General features: G+C 45.9%; 1 protein-coding gene and 1 long non-coding RNA gene across 2 annotated transcripts in view; one reads left to right on the plus strand and one right to left on the minus strand.

Annotated features, from left to right (window-relative positions):
- Positions 1–8,212, minus strand: part of LOC310705487 — a 118,998-nt gene extending 110,786 nt beyond the window's left edge. The window contains exon 1 of the long non-coding RNA XR_014525333.1: positions 8,129–8,212. This is a non-coding gene — a long non-coding RNA (uncharacterized lncRNA). The remainder of the gene's footprint in view (positions 1–8,128) is intronic.
- The window catches only part of LOC310705074 (uncharacterized protein), a 36,754-nt gene that overhangs the window by 5,285 nt on the left and 14,071 nt on the right, over positions 1–17,398 (plus strand). The window lies entirely within an intron of this gene.

Below are 17,398 nucleotides of genomic sequence, written 5' to 3' on the forward strand. Positions count from 1 at the left end.
GAGGGAACAGAATGAGAAAAAGGAAAAAATTCTGGAAAAGATAAAGGAAGGAGAGAAAAAATTAAGAGTAAAACCAAAGTCCCAGGAGATTTTGAGAGAGATTAAGTTATACCAAGCACAATATATGGAATTGATGAATCAAGAGATTGAATGGAAGATAAAGCAAATGAGACAAAGGACATTTGAATCGGCAGACAAATGTGGTAAACTTCTGGCATGGCAATTGAAGAAAAGACAGAAACTGAATACAGTTACAAGCCTAGAAGTGGATGGAAAGAATATATCTAAACCCAATGAGATTAGAAATTGCTTTGTGAGTTACTTCAAAAAACTTTATGCCCAAGGACTACAAAATGAAGAAGATATAGACAAATTCCTTGATAAATATGGATTACAAAAAATCTCTCATCAAAGTAAGATGGATCTGAACCAGAGAATAACAGAACAAGAGATAGAGGGTGCCATTCAGAATATGCAACTGGGCAAATCTCCGGGACCAGATGGATTGACTTCCAGATATTACAAATCTTTGAAGGAGTGGTTGATTCAACCGTTAAAGGAAGTTTGTAACGAGATCTTAGAGGGAAAGAAGGCACCTGAATCGTGGAAAGATGCATATATCTCACTCATACCAAAGACAGAGACTGAAAAGACTCAATTGAAGAACTACCGCCCAATATCATTACTTAATGTGGATTACAAAATTTTTGCAGACATTTTGGCAAAAAGATTTAAAAAAGTGTTGATGGAAAAGATTCATAAGAACCAAGCAGGCTTTCTCCCAAAAAGGCACCTACCAGACAATGTAAGGAACATAATAGACATTTTGGAGAAGTTAGAGGTGGACATAAACTCTAAAGCAGTGTTGATTTTTGTGGACGCGGAGAAAGCCTTTGACAATATTTCTTGGGAGTTTTATGAAAAAGAATCTTCATGGGATGGGGGTAGGTCAAGGTTTTGAGAATGGTATGGGTGCAATATATTCTGAACAAAAAGCTAAGTTGATTGTAAATAATGTAATAACTGAGGAACTCAAGATTGAAAAAGGAACACGACAGGGGTGCCCAATTTCCCCATTGCTTTTTATTTCGGTTCTGGAGGTGTTGCTAAATATGATTAGAAATGACCAGCAGGTTAGAGGTGTACAGGTCGGAGCTAAACATTACAAGTTAAGAGCATTTGCAGACGATCTAGTATTGACATTGCAAGAGCCAATCACTAGTACGAAAAAGGTGTTAGAAATAATCCAAGAGTTTGGCCAGGTAGCTGGATTCAAGTTGAATAAACAAAAAACTAAAGTTTTAGGAAAAAATTTAACAGATATGGAGAAGGAGAAATTTCAAGAGGAGACAGGGCTGACGGTGGTTAAGAAGGTGAAATATCTAGGGGTTTACTTGACATCTAAAAATTTGAATTTGTATAAGGATAATTATGAAAAATGCTGGTCAGAAATTAAAAAAGATCTAGAAATATGGTCAAAGTTGAAATTATCAATGTTAGGTCGAATTGCAGTAATTAAGATGAATGTATTGCCTAGAATGTTATTTTTGTTTCAAACCTTGCAGATTCTTGACAAGATGGAATGTTTTAAGAGGTGGCAGAAAGATATTTCGAAATTTGTCTGGCAGGGCAAAAAACCCAGAATTAAATTTAAAATATTGACAGATGCTAAAGAAAGAGGGGGATTCGCCCTGCCGGACTTAAAATTGTACTATGAAGCAGCAGCGTTTTGCTGGCTGAAAGAGTGGATGCTCCTCGAGAACACAGACATTTTGGATTTGGAAGGTTTCAATAATGCATTTGGTTGGCACGCATATTTATGGTATGATAAAATTAAGCTGCATAGGGCCTTTAAAAACCATATTGTTAGAAAGGCATTGTTTAATGTTTGGATAAGATATAAAGATCTGTTGGAAAACAAAACCCCTAGATGGGTGTCTCCTGTGGAGGCTAAGGCAGTGAAGAAACTCAATATGGAGGTCGGATGGCCGAAGTATTGGGAAATCTTGGAACAAGAGGGAGATAAACTGAAATTACAAAGTCATGAGAAAATGAAACATAAAGTACAAAATTGGTTTCAATATCATCAAATAATGGAGTTTTTTAAACAGGATAGGAAAATTGGCTTTCAGGTGGAAAAATCAAAATTAGAGACTGAGTTGTTAGAACCCAATACTAAGAATTTATCAAGAATGTATAACTTGCTGCTGAAATGGAATACACAAGATGAAACAGTTAAATCGGCTATGATTAAGTGGGCACAGGACATTGGTCATAACATTATGTCTGCTGACTGGGAGTGGTTGTGGAACACCGGTATTAAATTTACGGCATGTAATGCCTTAAAGGAAAATATTATGAAAATGACTTACAGGTGGTACATGACCCCAGTCAAGCTAGCAAAGATCTACCATTTGCCTGATAACAAGTGTTGGAAATGTAAAGAGACTGAAGGTACCTTTTACCACCTTTGGTGGACATGCCCGAAGATTAAGGCTTTCTGGGAAATGATATATAATGAAATGAAAAAGGTACTTAAATGTACTTTCCTTAAAAAACCAGAGGCCTTTCTCTTGGGCATTGTCGGCCAATTGGTGTCAAAGAAGGACAGAATTTTCTTTATGTATGCTACAACAGCAGCAAGAATACTCATCGCAAAGTATTGGAAGACACAAGATCTACCCACTCTGGAAGAATGGCAGATGAAAGTGATGGACTATATGACATTGGCCGAGATGACAGGCAGAATCCGTGATCAGGGAAAAGAGACGGCGGAAGAAGAATGGAGAAAATTTAAGAGTTATCTTAAGGACTACTATAAACTTGATGAATGCTAGAATGTCGAGGTTTTGAGGGAAAAAAGGGATACAGTGATATAAGATTAGAATATAGAAAAGATTAAGATGACAGAGGTTGGAAAGGAATATTTAGAAGTTGCTAAAAAATTGTGGACATTGGGATGCAGGAAGGGGGGGGTACGGGGGAGTCCTGGAAAAGAGGTTTATGAAAAAATGTTATGAAACTATACGTGTTTGTATGTCTTTTTAGTTGTTTGTTTGTCTTTAAAAATTTGTAAAACCAAAAATTTTTTTATAAAAAAAAAAAAAAGAATTTTCTTTAGTTGGCTCCATAGATTTCTGATTGGGTTAATGTTTGGGCTAGTCCCAGACCCTTACGGCAGTGGAATAGGATTATCTTGAAAGCACCGTTTGCACACAGCAGCAACATGACATGGAGCTGAATCTTGTTGAAATAGAAAAATAAATAAATAAATATGCTTCAGTATCTCTGAAAGATCACCTGCGGAACACTTCAGTTTGGGCTAAAGTATTTCATTTATGTATTCTGGGGCATTTACATTCCCATTAATGACACAAATTCTGCCCACACCTTTTGCTGCCATACAACCCCAGATCATCACGCTATCTGGGTGTTTCACGGTCGGTGTAATGCAAATAGGATGTAAATCTTCTCTGATTCTTCTCCTCACGTATTTCATGCCATCACTACCAAGCAAGGAGATTTGGCTCTCATCCCTCCAAATAACACTTTCCCATTGTTCCACTGTCCACTTAACAAGGGTTTAGTCATGGCAGTGGTGTAGTGGGTAAGAGCGGTAGACTCGTAATCTGGTGAACCGGGTTCGTGTCTCCACTCCTCCACATACAGCTGCTGGGTGACCTTGGGCCAGTCACACTTCTTTGAAGTCTCTCAGCCCCACTCACCTCACAGAGTGTTTGTTGTGGGGGAGTAAGGGAAAGGAGATTGTTAGCCGCTTTGAGACTCCTGAAGGGGAGTGAAAGGTGGGATATCAAATCCAAACTCTCCTCCTCCTCCTCCTCCTTCTGTCTTTTCAAGCTTTGCTTGAGAGATAGCAATGGCTTTTTCCTTAGAACTCTAACATTTAGACCAGTCCTTGCACTCAACTTCACATTACATTGCGCCATGTCATCTTGTATACACCCAGTTAATATTCTTCTGTCATGTAGGGACAGTCTCTCCATTGTTCGATCGTCACTTGCCTTTGTGCACCTTTTCCTGCCTTTACCGGTCTGATTTTGTAGTCACTGAGTCTCCTTATACCTCTACCAAAATATAGAAATGCCAGCTTTGGTTAAGTTTTCCCCAATCTTTATTCTAATTTCTTCATAACTGTAGCCTTGTTCACTTAATAGTACAATTTTACATCGCTTTCTGGGTTTCCAGAAAACCAACCAACTTGTTAGCAATCACGTAACACACTGTCAAATTAATTCTTGATTAAATTATCTTTCCATTGATATATAATTTTATAATATTACTCCAAAAGAAGCAGAGTTTTGAGCCATCAAACCTCTGACATACACTTTTCTCCAAAAGGCTTCCGCAATTTTGACCACTAATGTAATCTCATAATATGTTGGTTAATGACAAACAACACAGATAATGAACACCCCCCCCCAGCTCCCTTCAGTTCTTCTCCATTTGTTCATGAGTGTCTAACCGCTTTTTGTCTCCATTGCAGATTGTAATGAATTGGAAATCGAGAACAAAGGTGACCAAGATAAAATCCCCAGAGAGGAGAAGCCACGTAAAAATTTAGAGTGTGGAGAAAGCTGCAGTCAGAGCTCCCATTCCACTTCCCATCAACAAAATCTCATTGGAAAGAAACCATATCAGTGTGTGGAATGTGGAAAGAGCTTCAGTAAGAAGGGCAGTCTTACTTCCCATCAAAGAATTCATACAGGGGAGAAACCCTATCAGTGTGTAGAATGTGGAAAGAGCTTCAGTCACAGCTTCAGTCTCTCTTCCCATAAGCGAATTCATACAGGGGAGAAACCCTATCAGTGTGTAGAATGTGGAAAGAGCTTCAGTCACAGCTTCAGTCTCACTTCCCATAAGCGAATTCATACAGGGGAGAAACCCTATCAGTGTGTGGAATGTGGAAAGAGCTTTAGTCACAGTTCCAGTCTCACTTCCCATAAGCGAAATCATACAGGGGAGAAACCCTATCAGTGTGTAGAATGTGGAAAGAGCTTCAGGAACAGCGGCGATCTCACTTGCCATCAAAGAATTCATACAGGGGAGAAACCCTATCAATGTATGGAATGTGGAAAGAGCTTCAGTCAGAGCTCCCATCTCATTTGCCATCAAATAATTCATACAGGGGAGAAACGCTATCAGTGCTTTGAATGTGGAAAGAGCTTCAGTCACAGCCACAGTCTCACTTCCCATCACAGACTTCATACAGGGGAGAAACCCTATGAATGTGTGGAATGTGGAAAGAGCTTCAGGAAGAGCTCCCATCTCACTTGCCATCAAAGAATTCATACAAGGGAGAAACGCTGTCAGTGCATGGAATGTGGAAAGAGCTTTAGTCACAGCCACAGTCTCACTTCACATCAAATAATTCATACAGGGGAGAAACCCTATCGGTGTGTGGAATGTGGAAAGAGCTTCAGGAAGAGCTCCGATCTCACTTCCCATCAAAGAGTTCATACAGGGGAGAAACCCTATCAGTGTGTGGAATGCAGAAAGAGCTTTAATCACAGCTATAGTCTCACTTCCCATCAAAGAATTCATACAGGGGAGAAGCCCTATCAGTGTGTGGAATGTGGAAAGAGCTTCAGGAGGAAGGACCAACTCACTTGCCATCAAAGAATTCATACAGGGGAGAAACCCTATCAGTGTGTGGAATGTGGAAAGAGCTTCAGGAAGAAGGACCAACTCACTTGCCATCAAAGAATTCATACAGGGGAGAAACCCTATCAGTGTGTGGAATGTGGAAAGAGCTTCAGTCAAAGCTTCAAACTCACTTCCCATAAAAGAATCCATACAAAGGTCGGGAAAACCATTATACAGCTTTAGGAGCAAAGAAATCTGCACCTTTATTACCTGGCCTTTGGCTGATTGACATCTAATGCCTTTTGAACATGTGGTGTTTTGTGTTTGTATGTTGTAACCATCGTGAGACCTGTAGGTATAGGAATAGGCGCCAATGCTTAAAGACCTAGGTGTCTCCCCCCCCTAAAATATTTAAGGAGGCCTGTGGGGTTTGCCCTCCTAGGCGTGTGACATCATATTGGGTCATAAGGAAAGGGTTAACTAAGTGTAAAATGATTAACCAATAGGAACCCAAGGGGAGGAGTTAGAGTTGTTAGGAAGTGAGTCTGGAGTTAGAGAAGGGAGAGGAGGATAAGTCTGTGGGTTGGGCTAGTCTGATATGAGAGAGGGAGAGAATCTGTGAAGAGGAGTCAGTTAAACAGCTGGGATAATCAGTTAGAAGGTATTAGGAAGGTATAGGCCGCTGGGGAAACTAAGGTTAAGAAACTGACAAGAAAAATTATCTGAAACCATAAACTTGTTAATGCTTATAAGATAAACTTGTTTATTTGGTTTAATGTTAACAACTGTCTGGACTCAGTGTGTACCCGAGAGAAATGGGCTGGTGGCAGCGGGGAAGCGATCACAGTGGTGGCACAGGGATCAATAGGCCGTCAAACGTCTGGGGACCTTGTGTGGTCGCCACAAGGCCACCTCCCAGGTCACTTTTCCCACTGCTCAACAATGCTACAGGTAGAGGAGATGGAATGCTAAAAGTGTCTCTGGGGCAAGGGGAGCTGCTGGGAAATTGAAGTACGGGCTCAAAATACTACTGTTTTAAAAGGCAGCTTCCTGGCAGCTCTGCATCACCTGGAGCAAGAGATCTTGTTCTGGCTCCAGCAAAAGTCAGGCTGTCAATTCCTCACAATTGAGAGTCCTGGCAGCGGGGAGCAGGTCTTTGGGATCCTCTCCCTCATAGCTGTCAACTTTTCCCTTTTCATGCGAGGAATCCTATTCGGAATAAGGGAATTTCCATTAAAAATGGGAAACGTTGACAGCTATTCTCTCCCTACTCTTGTTTCCTCCAATACTCACCATTGCTGGATGACGAAAGCCTGTGGCACATCTTCAGGAAGAGAAAAACAAGTAATAAATGAAATAAGAAGCAAAATAAGAAACTGAGAAAATAAGAATCCACTGTTTGCCTCGCCTTGTCCTCTGTCAACTGCCACCAACTGCTCTCTCCTCCACCCGCCTCACTACTAACCCAAAATGGCCGCCTGCAAGTCTGTGGTCCCTGTCACCATGGCAACCCCCCCCTCACCTTGACCTGGACCCACCTGGCTCCACCTATTGGGAGATGATCTATAATGAAATGAAAAAAATGTTTAAGATAATCTTTGTTAAAAGACCAGAAGGGTTTTTAGTAGGTATTTTAGGGCATGATTTACTAAAAAGATAAGAGAAATCCATCCATGTATGTGACAACAGCAGCCAGAATTTTACTAGCTCAAAGATGGAAAGGCAATGAAAAACCAGCGAAAGAACACTGGCAAGAAATGTTGATGGAATAGGCTGAAATGGTGAAGCTAACTCAGAGACTTAAATATAAGGACAATAATGACTTTTAAAAAGATTGTGAACCTTTTAAGATGTATATACAGAAACAATGCATAGAAATGAACTCACTGGCAGGATTTGAGTGATACACTTACAATGGACAAATACAAACAGAAAATGCAGTTATGAGGTAAAAATGAGAAGGAAGAGACAAATGTTATAACCTTCATTTTAATATATAAGGAATACAAATTTATAAGCAAAAGAAACAGAGGTGTTATAAACCAGTAAGGGAAGTTGGGGGAAGACACGGAGGGGGGGGTGTTAATTGAAATTGTAAAATGAAATTTGAATGTTTGATTATGTTAAAATTTCTTTAATTCAGTTATTAAAAGTGGCTCCTCTTACTTAAGGGCCCCACAGACCTCATGGGACACAAGAGCAGATTCCTTTGTTGCTTTTTTGAGTCAACCAGCAATGGGGGTTGCATTTCCTTATTTACAGGAGGGCTGTTGCTAAAGCACATGACATGCTCTTCACACTTAGTTATCTATTAAGAACACAGGCACAAATTATTGTGTGTGTGTTTGTATTTGCAAACTACCCCAGTCTCTGAGCGGTGAGATTCCAGGGGTCCCAGGCGCTTCCCCACCTTCGGTTTCCTTGGAACGAAAGTCAGCGGAGACTGTGGCGTCTTTACGATATCTAGTTTTATTTACTCACATACACAACCTGAGTGTAGGACGGAGGGGCTCACAGCATCAACACCCGAACAGATCTTGCTTCTCTATTAGTCGCAGCTTTGGCTCCGGCACAGAGCAAGCTGGTTTCGGGGTTTCCCACAACTCTCTCTGGGTCTTGCTTTTCTACCTAGCAGCCAGGTGAGATGGGAGGGGGGAGGACAGCCCCCCCATTAGCTGCAGCTCTTGCAACCCAGCTCCTTCGTTGGGAATCCTGAGGAGGACACTCTATGGCCAGCGAAGGCCCTTGTCTTGCCAAGAAACTTGCCTGTGGGAATCGTGCATCCATAATGCTATGGAAAGGTTCCAGTTGCAGATAGGTAGCCGTGTTGGTCTGCCATAGTCAAAATAAAAAAATTCCTTCCAGTAGCACCTTAAAGACCAACTAAGTTAGTTCTTGGTATGAGGTTTCGTGTATCTGAAGAAGTGTGCATGCACACGAAAGCTCATACCAAGAACTAACTTAGTTGGTCTTTAAGGTGCTACTGGAAGGAATTTTTTTATGCTGATAGCCTTTAGCCAATTAAACTATTTGTAAGTTCCTGGAAGGAATTTTTTTATTTTGGCTATGGAAAGGGTGAATGTCTTCTAGAATTCTCTGGTGTCACCAGAAGAGTAAGCCGTTCTTTTCAGTTACGTCTGTTCTCAACTGCAGAGGATGAGCAGCCTTGGGAGTCTCTTGGGGAGATGGAAGTGATGAAAGGACTGAATCCATGAGGGAGAGCTACGTGCTCTGAGATGGGGGGACCTTCGGGCAAAGGCCAGCAGAGAAGGGATGCTGTTGGCTGCTGGTTTCTGTTCCTCCCCACTTTCCCAAAGGGCGTAACATCGGAGGTCCTGCGGGAGGAAAGAGCATCTCAGGGTCAGGGGCCAGTCTGGGCCAAAGCGGCCCCCACTGCCCCCACCACGGAGTCCCTGGCACTCCTGGACCCTGAGGGTTCTCAGCTTTGGTCTTGGACCAAATTGGGGGCCAAACTGTCAGTATTTCATTCTCCCATTGCTAGTGTAACATGATATCCAGGTTTACACCTTCTGTACTGTCTGTGTAAGAATGGAAGTCAGTCTGTAAATCACTTCCGTCCTTTGTTCTGGAGACGGCTGTGGAAGACAGCTCACACCATGTTTCTTTGTTATTTTCCGCTGTAAATAAAGCTTGATGTCACATTCCAACACAGTCTGCAGCACATCTGCAAAGAGAAGGACAGGGGAACAGGTGAGTCCCTCCCTGAGCACCTGGCAAGGCTATTCCAAGAGTTTTCTCCTGGATTCCAAGTCCTATTACAGGGGAGGGACACCCCAGGCCTTGGGGGCTAATCCTGGCCTCCTTCAACCAGAATGTGGTTCCCCACGCTAACGAAATGCTATTAGTAACGTTACGCTATTCGCAACCCTGCAGATTCCACCTGCCTCTTTTGAAAGGAGAACCCTAACCTGATCAATTTAAATAATAATAATAATAATAATAATAATAATAATAATAATAATACATTTATACCCAGCCCATCTGGCTGGGTTTCGCCTGCCACTCTGGGCGACTTCCAAGAAAATATTAAAATACAATAGTTCATCAAATATTAAATGCTTCTCTAAACATAATAACAACAACCATCCATTTTCAGTCCTTTGAATTAGCAATTAAGCATTTCTGGAAAAGGGAATGGCATACTTTTGTATATTAGTATAAAAAGCATGCATAGGAAAGTATTATTCATTTATGACGAGAATAGTGGGTTTGTGATTTCAGCTCTCTTGACATAATATGCTGGAGACAGTTCTCTAGTAACACTTCTTTATTAAAGCAACAAGACTAAGGTCTGGGGAGAGGAAAGCTACATTTATAGGGACAGGGGACTAGCAAGAAAGGATACATTTTGGAGGGAACAATATCAGGCAATCACAGTCCTGCCTTTTGGAGGGAACCAATAAGACAGAGGATCCAAATACAGCAGCTTAAATGAACCAATAGTAGCTGTACCCTCTGGAACCAAAAGGCAGTTACTTTACCCTAATGCAAATACAGACAATCATAATACAGATATAAAATCCTTTGACTCAATACACAACACCCCTCCCCCCCAGTGAGCACAGCAGACATAATCTCTCAGGTACTGTGGGGGCCTACAACTTCTACTTGATCTCCTGACAACAGGTGTTGCAGGTTCTGGATTGGGTGTTGCCTGTGGTAGAGGGGCTGCTCTAGGGGTTTCGTCAGGAACAGATGGAGTCCCAGACATCTCAGGGTCCCCTATCTGTACTTCGTCATCGTGAGGACTAGCAGACCCTGGTTCATTTGTTAAAGCCCCTGGTGACTGCACCTCTGGGCCATTTTCACTCTGGTCTTGCAACTCTGCGTCGTTAGCCAGGGATGAATTATCTGGCTCCTCCCTCCTGAGCGCCCAGCGCCTCAGCTGATCTATATGTCTCTTCCACACTTGCCCATTTTCCAAGGTCACATAATAGGACACAGGTCCACTAGCCCGGGTGACCACACCAGCCACCCACCGCGAACCTCGTGAATAGTTCCTCACCCAGACCAGATCTTCAGGGGCGAGATACCTTGTTGTGTCAGTCTCAGCCTGGGGGGTTGCTCTTGAATTACGGTTTGGCATTTTATCCGGGTGGACATAATCCAGCACCGTTACCAGTCTCCTACCCAAGAGCAGCTCAGCTGGCGACTTGCCTGTCGTGGTACACGGCGTAGCATGCTGCAAAAATAACATTCGCGCGATGCGAGCTGACCAGTTACCCTCCATTAAGCGCGCAATGGATTCTTTGGCTGTTCTTACCATGCGCTCAGCCTGCCCATTGGAGGATGGGTGAAAGGGCGCGGATGTGACCCCTCTTATGAAGTTATCAGCCAAGAATGCCCTGAATTCTTGGGATACAAAAGCTGCCCCATTATCTGATACAATGGTCTCAGGTAACCCGTGGGTTGCAAACAGCTGCCTCAACACCTTGATTACGGCAGCTGATGCCATGCTAGGGACCATCGCCACTTCTAACCATTTGGAATATGCATCAACGATAACCAAAAAGACCTTTCCTTGGAATGGCCCAGCAAAATCTAAGTGCAGCCGGCTCCAGGGAGATCTGGACTGCTCCCACCAGTGGACTGGTGCTCTGGCCACTTCTGGCCGCACCTCTTGGCATGCCTTGCATGTTCGTACCCATTGTTCTATGTTCTGGTCCATTCCAGGCCACCACACATAACATCGGGCTAGCGACTTCATCCTGACCATTCCCGGGTGTCCCATGTGAAGCGTCTCAAGAACCCTGTTTCTCAGTGGTGCTGGGATGATCACCCTATCTCCCCACAGGAGACAACCCTTATGCATGGACAACTCGTGCTGCCTAGTCGCATAAGGCCTGAATTTGTCTTCATGCGGACCACCTGGCCACCCCCTCCCCACCCAAGTGAGCACACGGGAGAGAACAGCATCTTTCCTCGTTTTCTCAGCTATATCAGTAGCCGTTACAGGAGCCCCCGGAAGTGTTTCCAGCATCATTATGTGCTCCGCTGGAGCGGGATCCTCATTGCTCCCACCAGGGAGGGGCAATCGACTCAGCGCATCAGCGTGGCACAACCGTTTCCCCGGCACATGGGTCAAGGTGTACTGGAACCCGTTCAGGAATATAGACCAACATAACATTCTGGGGGAGAGAATTTGTGGCGTTTGTTTGTTCGGGTTGAACAACCCTAACAGTGGCTTGTGGTCCGTTTCAATGTAGAAATGGCGACCGTACACATAATCATGGAACTTTTTGATTCCTGCCACAATTGCAAGCGCCTCTTTGTCAATTTGAGCATAGTTGCGCTCCGTGGGCGACAACGTACGAGAATAGAAAGAGATGGGCTTTTCCGACCCATCCGGTTCCCTATGACTCAGCACAGCCCCCAGGCCGTATTGAGAGGCATCACATGCCAGGACCAGCGGCTTTGACTCATCATAATGAGCAAGGATGCTCCTGCTACTCAGCATTACTCGCAAGGAATCAAAAGCCTTCTGCTGCCCCTGCCCCCATCGCCACACATTCTTTTTCTGCAACAGTCTATGTAATGGTTCAGCTACCGAAGCTTTCTGGGGTAAGAACGAATGATAAAAGTTAATAAGTCCCAGGAATGACTGCAACTCCGTCTTGTTCTGTGGTCGTGGTGCCTCGATGATGGCCTTAATCTTAGCATCTGTGGGGTGGATGCCTGATGCATCAATTTTAAACCCCAAGAAATCCACAGTTGGCACCCCAAAACTGCATTTTTCCTTTTTCAGTTGCAACCCCACCTCCTTGAACTTGAGCAACACTGCACGAACACGCGCAACCAGTTCCTGTGGGTCTTTTCCAGCAATCAAAACGTCATCAAAAATGGCAAGACCCCCGGCAGACCTCTTAACAGGCGTTCCATGAGCCCTTGAAAAATCCCTGGGGCCACACAAACTCCAAATTGTAATCTGTTAACTCTGAACACCCCTTTATGTGTGACAATAGTCTGTGCTTCCGCTGATTGTGGGGTTACTGGCAGCTGTTGGTAAGCTTGTGCCAGGTCAATTTTGGCGAACACCTTGCCCCCAGCCAGTTTGGCCAACAGATGTGATACGACTGGAATGGGGTATGAGTTTCCCCTGAGTGCCTTATTGATAGTGCATTTGTAATCTGCACAGATCCTGACTTCCCCATTTGCTTTAAGGGGCGTGACGATTGGAGTCTCCCACTTAGCAGAGTCCACGGGTGAGAGAACTCCCTGCTTGACCAATTTATCCAGCTCTGCTTCGATCTTGGGTTGCAGTGCAAATGGCACTCGCCTTGGTTTGAGTCGGATTGGGGCCACCCCAGGGTCCAACTCGAAGTCAACTGGGGGCCCTTTATAACAACCCAGTTTTCCATTAAAGAGACCAGCAAATTCTTTGCGTAATGCCTCGCTCATCTCAGGGCAGGTTTGGATTGAATTAAGCCCTGATATACTCAGTCCCAGGGCGGGGAACCAGTCAGTGCCCAGGAGACTGGGGCGACTGCCCTTCGCAATCACCAGTTTGAGTACAGCCTGTTTGTCCCGGAACTGTACTCTCACGGCACACATTCCCATAACATGGATGCGGCCCGCAGAGTATGACTGCAAGGTTGCCAGGAAGGGCTCCAGAGGGGGCAACTTACCCCTGGGGAAGAATGTCCTCGCGGTCTGGTCCGACACGATAGTGAATCCAGATCCGGAGTCCACCTCCATGTCGCACTGCTGACCCTCAATCTTCACCTTGACGTGTGCCTTGCCTTGCGCTGGGAACTGCACGACCCTCCCGTTGATCTCCGTTACGTAGTGGCAGTCCTTTAGAAAATGGGTTGCTGTGGGCGGTCTGCGATGCTCCGGTCTAGGTGCTCCTGTCGCTCCCAACGCCACCGATCTACAGACCCTGGCGATGTGACCTGTCTTCCTGCACGTCCGGCACATAGCATCCCGGAAACGACAACTCTTCCGCTCATGGTTTCCGCCACAACCTGGGCACCTGCCTCGGTGATCTTTGTGCATTGTGCAGGCCTGACGCACTGACTCGACCCCACGGACTGGGCTCTGGCTTGGAGTAGCCTCTAGCTCGTCCATGGCATGCGCAACTTCTATCTGTGGCTTCGGGGCCTTGTGACTGGCATCAAGCTCCTCTCTTTCATAATTCTCCGTGGCGGTGGCCTCCTTCAAGGCTGAAGCAAGGGTAACCTCTTCTTTAGCCACAATGCGTCTTCTGGCTTTCTTGCTGCTCAGACCACCGACAAACCGATCCAGGAGAGTCTCTTCCAGATTTTGGAAGTCGCAGTGCTGAGCGAGCTTCCGCAGTTCAGCTAGAAATGCAGATACAGACTCCCCAGCATGCTGCTGCCTCTTATGAAACTCCATCCGCCGGGCCATCTTGGTCTCAGTAGGCGCCAAGTGGCTTGTTAGGCAGGCAAGAATATCTTTGAGAGATGTCTCACTTAGCTTCACTAGACCAAGCAATGCCTTGGCCAGCTTGAAGGTCTCAGGCCAACAGTAGCTCAGGAATGTGGCCTTTCTTTTGCTGGCATCGGTGATCCCTTGAGCCTCTGCGAAGAACTCGAAGCGTTCGACGTAGTCTTCCCACATGTGGGGCTCTGATGGCTGGAAGGGCTCCAATACCCTTGGACTCTCCATTGTCCTGTGGGCAGGGTCGTCTTCTCAGCTGGCCAGTGAGTCTTGTTCTTAGCTGCAATCCGGACTCTGAGGCAGGGCTGCGTTTAACCGCTCCTCAGCATTCCAGATCCCACCTTCGTCGCCAGTTGTTGTGACGTGGGGTTTGTGATTTCAGCTCTCTTGACATAACATGCTGGAGACAGTTCTCTAGTAACACTTCTTTATTAAAGCAACAAGACTAAGGTCTGGGGAGAGGAAAGCTACATTTATAGGGACAGGGGACTAGCAAGAAAGGATACATTTTGGAGGGAACAATATCAGGCAATCACAGTCCTGCCTTTTGGAGGGAACCAATAAGACAGAGGATCCAAATACAGCAGCTTAAATGAACCAATAGTAGCTGTACCCTCTGGAACCAAAAGGCAGTTACTTTACCCTAATGCAAATACAGACAATCATAATACAGATATAAAATCCTTTGACTCAATACACAACAGGTTTCACCTGCCACTCTGGGCGACTTCCAACAAAATATTAAAATACAATAGTTCATCAAATATTAAAAGCTTCTCTAAACATAATAACAACAACCATCCATTTTCAGTCCTTTGAATTAGCAATTAAGCATTTCTGGAAAAGGGAATGGCATACTTTTGTATATTAGTATAAAAAGCATGCATAATAAAGTATTATTGATTTATGATGAGACTAGGATTTATTTCTTTTGAACCTCACTTGGTTCCTCCTTGGCAGCCAGTGCGATTGTTTCAGCAGGGCTAGAACTCAGGACCCGCTGCCTTGAGGGACATCTAAGAGCAGTTGGGCAGGGAAAGGTCTCCCTTGGGAGGTGGTGGACTCGCCTTCCTTGGAGGTTTCTCAGCAGAGATCGGACGGCCATCTGCCATGGATGCTTTAGCGGAGATTCCTGCATTGCTGGGGGTTGGACTAGATGACCCTGGGATCCCCTCCTATCTCTCCACTCCTGAATTCTAGGAGGAGCTTCCTTGCCTCCTGCAAAGCCCTTTTCCCTGCAAGCTCTTCCTCTGGCTTCCGCCCAAGGGAGGGAGATGCTCAGAGTCCAGCCAAGAGCCTCACCCCCAAAAGGATATCTGGGCATTGGCGTAGCCAGGGGGGCAGCTGCCCCCTAAATCCATAAAAAATAATAGAAATCTGAGGATCTGCCAGGCGAGAGAGGGCTGAGGTGGAGGGACTCGGCTTGGCAAGGGTTAAAGGGAAGTGAGCTGCCTTCCTAGAGAGGCCAGGAAGCAAGGGGGGCCAGGTCCTCCAGAGCCAAGGCCCCTCCCTCCCCAGTCCTTCCCTTGCTTTGGGGTCTCTCCTGCAAGGGCTGCCTCGCTGTCCCCTCCTGGGATCTGGTGAGTCTCCTCTCTCTCCCCCCCCCCAGAGGGTGCAGTGGGGAGACGGGGGGGGGGGTCCCAGGGCTGCAGCAGGGGAGGATGCCTGGGGGGCCTGATCCGGGAGGGGCCAGGTCTGCCACGCTCTCCTTCCTGGAGATCAGAGGATCACGAACTCACTTGGCCCTCCGCCCCCCCCCCTTCAGAAAATATCTCCCTTCTTTAAAGAAAGGAGTCCCTGGGACTTTAACTCTGTGTGACATCGCTCAGCCTCATTGCACAACAGAGGAAACATCTGCAAATGGTTTTCCAAAGCTGGAAGAGGAGGTGGACTAGCCTCCCCCCCCCCCAAAGAAAACCCCACAGTGGAGGGAGGAAGGAAGTTAAGGTGGGAGAGAAAGGCCAGGAACAAAGAGAGGGATCCCAGTCCATAGTCTGGCTGCTGCATTGCAGACCAGTTTCCCCAGTCGTCTCCCAGGGCAGCTCCCCACGGAGGCCACTGCAGCAATCCCCTCGCACGCAGAGCATGGCATCCCAGGACCTCATCCTCTCTGTCCCAAAGGGATTGTTGCTGGCAAAGCAGCCGGAAATGGGCACTGCTACTCACCGAACCTGCAGTGACCTTGGCATCAATGGCTGTGTGTGTGTTAAGCTATCTAGCAGAATAATAATAATAATAGTAACAATAATAATAAATTACCCAGCTAAATATCAAGGTAGATGTCTTTGGCCTGCTCACTTGGCCCTCAGGGGTTGATCAGATACATACCTGGCCCTCAGAGCAAAGAAAAAGGGACCCCACCCCAGGAGTCTGTCTGGAGAGCGGCAGAGAATCCAAGTGCAAGAAAAGGAGACAGAAGCAGGGGAGTGGGGGTGGGGAACTCCTGAGGACCCCCGGGTGTGGACCCCCACTAGAGCCAAGCATCCATGTTTCACAAGATACAAATGACTCCCTTGCCATTCGGTTCTGACTTCATGTATTGACTGGAAGGCTGCAGAAACCAGGTTGATTAATCTCCCAGAAATCCCTTCAGTTGCCTCCACATTTTGCATTGCTAGAAGGCTAGAGACTTATTTCTTCTCCTCTTCCTCCTCTTTCTTTTCAAAAAGATATCTCATGGTCTGGGATCTGGTGCAGTCCAGCCCTGGTTCCCAGCAAGACTCATCCATGCTTGCTCAGGGAAATATTTCTTTTTCTGTCCTACAAATTCTGTAACAGAACAATGTATTTGCTTTGTAGGATTTGCTAGAGCTTCTCATTTAGACGGACAGAACTTGTCAGAAGACCAAAGGGTTCCTTCCGATCTCTCAAAGGCTTCCTGAGAGCACAAATGGATGAGCGAGACTCAGCTGGCCCTGAAGCAGGAAGAGGCCATGGCAGCCAAACTGGGAGCAGTGGGGGATTCTGGGAAAACTCTGTGCAGAAGATCCTGGGTGAGGAGGACACCCTCCGCTCAGAGGTGCAGAGCCAGCAGTTGAGGCAGTTCTGCTGCCAGGAGGCCAAAGGACCCCGAGAGGTTTGCAGCCGACTCTACCACCTTGACCATCAGTGGCTGAAGCCAGAAAGGCACACGAAAGCTGAGATGCTGGACCTGGTGATCTTGGAGCAGTTCCTGGCTGTCCTTCCCCCGGAGATGGAGAGCTGGGTGAGGGAATGCGGAGCGGAGACCAGTTCCCAGGCGGTGGCCCTAGCTGAAGGTTTCCTCCTGAGTCAGGCAGAGGAGAGAAAGCAGGTGAGGGAGACTTTCCTCTGGATACTCCCAAGGGGCTCCAAACAGGACAGAGAACATCCCATAATGGTCTGCTGATGGCCC

This window comes from Podarcis liolepis (assembly GCF_965112155.1).
Source record: "Podarcis liolepis genome assembly, chromosome: 4".
In the NCBI taxonomy this organism is placed as follows: domain Eukaryota; kingdom Metazoa; phylum Chordata; class Lepidosauria; order Squamata; family Lacertidae; genus Podarcis; species Podarcis liolepis.